We start from the raw sequence: 6,000 nt of genomic DNA on the forward strand, positions 1-6,000 counted from the left end.
AGTGTGTGTGTGTATTGTGTGAGAGTGCTGAGTGGAATAACTTTGACTTGAACCCAGACCTGGACCCCATTATAGGGTTTGGGATGAACTGTTTGAGAGTCAGACCTAATCGTCTGCCATCACACAATGACCTCACTAATGTTCTGCAGCACGAGTGAAATAAACTGCCTACAGCAAAACTCCCACTTCTCCTGAGAACCTGTAGAGGAAAATCTGCTCCTATCACAGTGTAGCCGTGAGAAGATGCATGAACTCTGCAGGATCTCTTTCAGAGATCCACTGCATCACCTCCACATGAATCATCATCTAATGTTTGAAAGATGATGTTTATGTTACAATAATGGAAGGAGACTCTGGAATCTTCTGATCAATCAGAACTGAGAATTCAGTGGGAAAGTGTTCAGTTCCTACACAATAATCATTCAGTAATGAAATGAATGAATAAAAAGTGAAAAGTGTTAAAGGTGATTGAAGAAGGTGCAGGGTTTAAGGTGAGAGAAGAAGATAAAAAGATTACACAAGAGAGGTTAAAGGTGAGGGATGTTCCTGTCAGTAGAACAGTTGAGCAGGTTGCAGTAAAACTCTGCAGCTGTAATAAAGAGAAAAACACAATCACAGTCTCATTCACTGCACGCTGCGGTGTGTCGAGGCATCTTATTACCAAACTCATTTCACCTGGTGCCTGAGAAACGCATTTAAACACACACACACACACACACACACACACACACACACACACACACACACACACACACACAAACAGACATATACAGAGCTTTTCTCAGCCAGACTCTGACACTGTGGTGAATCACTGAAGGTCAAACACATGCTGAGTTTAATTAGTGAATTAAATGTTTCATTCTTATAGTGCAGAAAAAGCAGATATAGATGTGGAGGTACTGCATAATATTGTGTTGGTTCCCGTTTTGCTGCTAAAACAGGTTTGACCCCTCGAGCATTAACAGCATGAACTTCAGCAGTTACAGGATCTCGTCTGTGGGATCGGACCACACGGACCAGCCTTCACTCCCCACGTGCATCAATGAGCCTCGTCCGCCACGACCTGTCGCCGGTTCACCACTGTTCCTTCCCTGGAGCACTTTTGATAGATAATGACCACTGCAGACCAGGAACATCTCACAAGAGCTGCAGTTTTGTCCACTAGTTTACACATTTATTATGGAAATGTGCTGAGTCAGGGCTTTTTGTCTATTTACATACAATACATACAAGCACATACAATACTTAAACAAAATATGGTTGATTCACATCTTCTTTTTTTCTTTTTATGTTAGTGCAACACACACACACACACACACACACACCAGCACATGGGGACGAAATGTAGAACGATATGTTCAAAATGGAAATACCAAACTTATGGCTAGGTGTCCCCACAAACCTTTGACCACAGAGTGTATATAACACGGTATGTATCATTTTGAAGGTCTTTATAAAATTTTCATGTTTTTCATCTCACACACATGAATATTTAAATAAATCGAGGGATATCCCGTAGCTGCTGCGTAGTGTGAGAATATCAGAGTGAAATTGTGTGTAATACAGTATGTAATATAGAAGCTTTTAGACTCTGTGTGAACTCTTTACTTTTCACTTCAGATCAGAGACATTGTGTTCAACAACTCATCAGTCTGAGGGAGTTTCTGCCTCTTTAGGGAGCCTGATGGTGAACCACCTGATTCGGGACCAGACTGGATTCAGATGAGGAAAAACACTGTTTCAGCAGGAGCTCATCTTTCATTGAATAAACAGGTACTATATATAGACACACACACACACACACACACACACACACACACACACACACACACACACACACACACACACACACATCTCTTCTCTTCTCTTCTCTTCTCTTCTCTTCTCTTCTCTTCTCTTCTCTTCTCTTTGACACTTTCCAAATGAGATTTTAATTGACATGATCTCATGCTTGGAGGAAATTGACTGAGGACTCTTGGCTCTCTCTCGGCTCGCTCTCAGTTTGCTCTCGTCCTGTCCCGCCTCATTTAGCGTGAGTTGTTTGTTTGTTTCCATGTAAGAGGATAATGATGGATATTAGGCTTTAGAAGGGCTGAAATTGTTCATTATAAAAAGGTATTTAAAATCACTCAGATGAGACAGCGAGGCTAAATGGGGTTTATTTCAAAGAAAAGGACAGACATTAAAGCTGCAGATTTACAACCAAGGTGGAAAATATAATAAAGGAAGATTGGACATCATCCTGATAGAACAAGAACATCAAAAGACCTTGGGATGAAACATCAGTGTGACATGGTAACATGAGAAACATCAGACTGATGAGAAAAGAAATCTTTCCTCTGCAGTAATAATGGGTCATGGATCATCTGGAATCCTGTACAATAAAAAGAAAGTTAACGCTTAATGTTACTTACACCGGTGTACGTCATCACACTGCTGGATTATGATTGGTCAGAAGGTGTTGATTAATTTTTCAGAACAGCAGCTCAGATATGAGTGCAGGAAGGAGTCCTCAGTGTCAGCACTTTATAATATCACATTATAAATCTAATGCTCAAAGCAAACCCAGGTGGTCATGTGATCACATACTGGATCACTACTGGATGTGTGAATTTAATGGGTGGAGCTTCAGCTGATTTGAAGACGAAAATTTGATAAATAATTGTTAGGAACTCCTCATTAAAGTTTGCTGATGATTAAGGTGGTGAATGGAGATGCTTTATTCTACGTGCATGAAGTATGAAGCTGAAATCCTCAATATAAATACCTACATATATTTCTTCCATTTATTATCTCGTCATCCAGTAGTGTTACGACCTTCGCTGAAGCGTGTGCCGTTGTGTTATGACTCCTGTAAGTATTTTGAAATTCTCTGGTTCTGCACTAATGGAGTCCAAAATGATTTCCAATGCAAAAGGCAACACCTGAAATATCGACGTTCAGCCAGAGTACACTAAAAGAGTCGACATTTTTCAAACTGGAATTTACTCAGGGATAGAGATTGACAGAGAACCACCGGACGCTGCAGATTTATATGGAAATCGCATCACAAACTCACACCTGTAAATAACAGAGTTCTCCTAGTGTGTGTGTGTGTGTGTGTGTGATCTTTAACACACAGCTTCCTGCGTCAATAGAAATCCAGCTTTTTAAACAATTATAGTGTCCTGAAGATCTGAAAGTCCATCACTGCTGATGTTACTGGTTTTACACACAAGGCTGTAAAGAAGAATTACTTAAAACTCCTGGATGTCTGTGATGAAATAAAATTGTGAAAAAAACTAAATTCAGGAAGGACAAACATTGTCTGCTGGCTTTCTCTTTTTTTTATCGATGGTCAATAGTAAGGAAGAATAAAGTTGTCTTTCTGCCTGTTACACTGCTTTACTTTGTCACAGATTACGAGTAAAACAACTTCAATTTCCATGAAGGTCAAAACTCCTGAGTTTCAATAAAACGCATAACCTCCCTCACTGTCACTGGGGAGGACGACAGAAGCCCCAGGCAATGATGGAAGGATTTATAGCTGATTGTGTGAAAAATGTTCACCCATAAGAAAAATAAAATCACATTTTAATGTACATCACAAATCTAAATCTATAATGATCATGAATCTCTGTACAAAACCTGCTAGTTTAGTATGTTACCCCCAAACGCCCCCCCCAACAAACCCCAACACACACCTGCCCCACATGGCTCACCTGCCCTTTTTGATGCTCTGAACCCACTGATTTAGACGCCATCTGACGTTGTTTAAATGGATGTTAATTATTCAGGAGGATGAAAAGCTACAATGCAGTTCAAAGGGAGAAGGTCAACACCGGGTAAAAAATACGATTCTGGGAAAAACGCCAGCGTCATGAAAAATGTAAAAGGCTGAACGTAAGGCCGAATGTGGACGTATTTATGAGGAGTTTCACTACAGAGCCTCGTTTATATAAATATATTTATGGGGATGAATATTTATTGTTGGCTCAGAAAGACGAACTGGGATTCAAAGACGGAATAATTCAATAATGTTCTTCACATTTGTTTTTTTTTCCAGAAAGATAATTTATATATATTTACATCTATGGGTATAATATTATTATTTGGAATAAAATTAATGAGCACACATTAGCAATATGACATCCCTAAATGTGCTAATAAAAAAAAAAAAAAATTCATTCTGTCGCTTTAACACGTGTAACATACTAATTCTTTAAGATTCTTCCAGCACCTGCTTTTTTAAATATCATTAATATGCAAATGAGTTCAATATGTTTGACTTCGTTTTCCTACTCTTTTCTTTGTTAGTTGTATTATAACACATCATCATCATCATGTGATGTTTATTGGACATTAAAGCATCTGTATACATGATGCTTAAATTAGAATATTAGCATTACGTGATGTCTCCTGCCAGCTGTAATAAGAAACTCCTGTGTTCTGAGGACCAGGATGATGGATAGACCTGATCAGTTCCTCATCTGGATCAAAATTTAAGATCAATACTGCACTTTAAATCACTGGCTGTCTGCCATGTAACTGACAAGCAAAAGGTCTCAGATGATTTAAGGTGATCAGAGAGACAAACCTGAATTTATTTCTCTGCTTGTCTGAAGAACTTCATTACTTCTTCATCAATTCTTCATCACTTCCTCTTTTGAGTGCTTGTGTTATTTATCAGTTACTTTGTAACATGGGTTTACATTTTTCAGAATATATAGTACATACAGCAGGAGTCTAAACACACACACACACACACACACACACACACACACACACACACACACACACACACACACACACACACACACACACACACACACACACAGTGATATTCTCACACTGCCTGGCTTGTTAATATGCATGAAAAGGGGCGGGGCTTCAGAGGCTGGTGCAAACTAAAAGCAAATACATTGGGGATTATAAATAAAATAAATCATTATAAATAAAAAAGTACAGTTTTGTTGTTTCATTTGATGTTCATTTAAGGGAAAATTATTTATACAGTCTGCATGCAAAAGTTTTTACCCCCTCTACAGAAATGTGTATATAGTTTAAATGTAGATTAGACTATCTGTATTTATTTATTTTTCTATAAAATTTTTTTTTTGCTTATGCTTTATTTTTTTAATGCTTTTTTTTTTACCCCTGCCATCTCTGATGTACATAAAATAAATACATTATTAGATGAATTAGAAAATATTAGATGAAACTTTAATTAAGAGAAAACGTCCGAGACGAGTCTCAGTGGGAGAAATTACATTTCTATTACTGCCATTGCGCCATCTTATAATGAGTGTGTGTGTGTGTGTGTGTGTGTGTGTGTGTGTGTGTGTGTGTGTGTGTGTGTGTGTGTGTGTGTGTGTGTGTGTGTGTGTGTGAAGCCCTTTTTATTAATTATGCCACAGTCATCTGTTAGTGAGTGTGGATCTGAACTGGTGGTGTTTAATTACAGTGTTGTGTTTCATAAAGATTTTATCTTCCAAAAAAATCCTGATTTTTAACAAAAGTTAGATGTACAAAAAGGAAACTATAACAAACAAACAAGAAGAAAGTAATGTTGTTTATGTTCAGAAATTAATTATTAATATTTATAAACACAAATTGTGGTGCTATTTATATTTAACTTAAAATTATTATTTTTTTACTATTGGAAAAGCAATAGATTTTATTTCAAACTGAAAAAAAATAATTGATTTCTTATCTGGTAATTCTTAAAAAAATGATTATAGATTATTTCTAGTCACATGATCAAAAAACAAATCTGAATAGGAGCAAAAATACAAAGATAATAAATTACATTTATGTTTATTAAGGAAATATTATTTGTCATCACAGAGATGAAGCATTCATATATTATTTATTTTATTTATAAGAGTTTTCAAAATAAAATCTGAAACAACTTCCTGAAACCTTCATTACAGCAAAAAGCATTGAGACAATAAGCAGCCCTGGAGGAACAGACACACACACACACACACACACACACACACACACACACACACACACACA

The 6,000-nt window shown here is 37.1% G+C and overlaps 1 long non-coding RNA gene across 1 annotated transcript in view; it reads left to right on the forward strand.

Annotated features, from left to right (window-relative positions):
• LOC310731478 overlaps positions 1-6,000 on the forward strand; it is a 71,235-nt gene that overhangs the window by 28,653 nt on the left and 36,582 nt on the right. The window contains exon 2 of the long non-coding RNA XR_014535208.1: positions 1,621-1,773. This is a non-coding gene — a long non-coding RNA (uncharacterized lncRNA). The remainder of the gene's footprint in view (positions 1-1,620; positions 1,774-6,000) is intronic.

The sequence above is a fragment of the Silurus aristotelis genome (genome assembly GCF_946808225.1).
Source record: "Silurus aristotelis genome assembly, chromosome: 9".
NCBI classification, from domain to species: Eukaryota; Metazoa; Chordata; class Actinopteri; order Siluriformes; family Siluridae; genus Silurus; species Silurus aristotelis.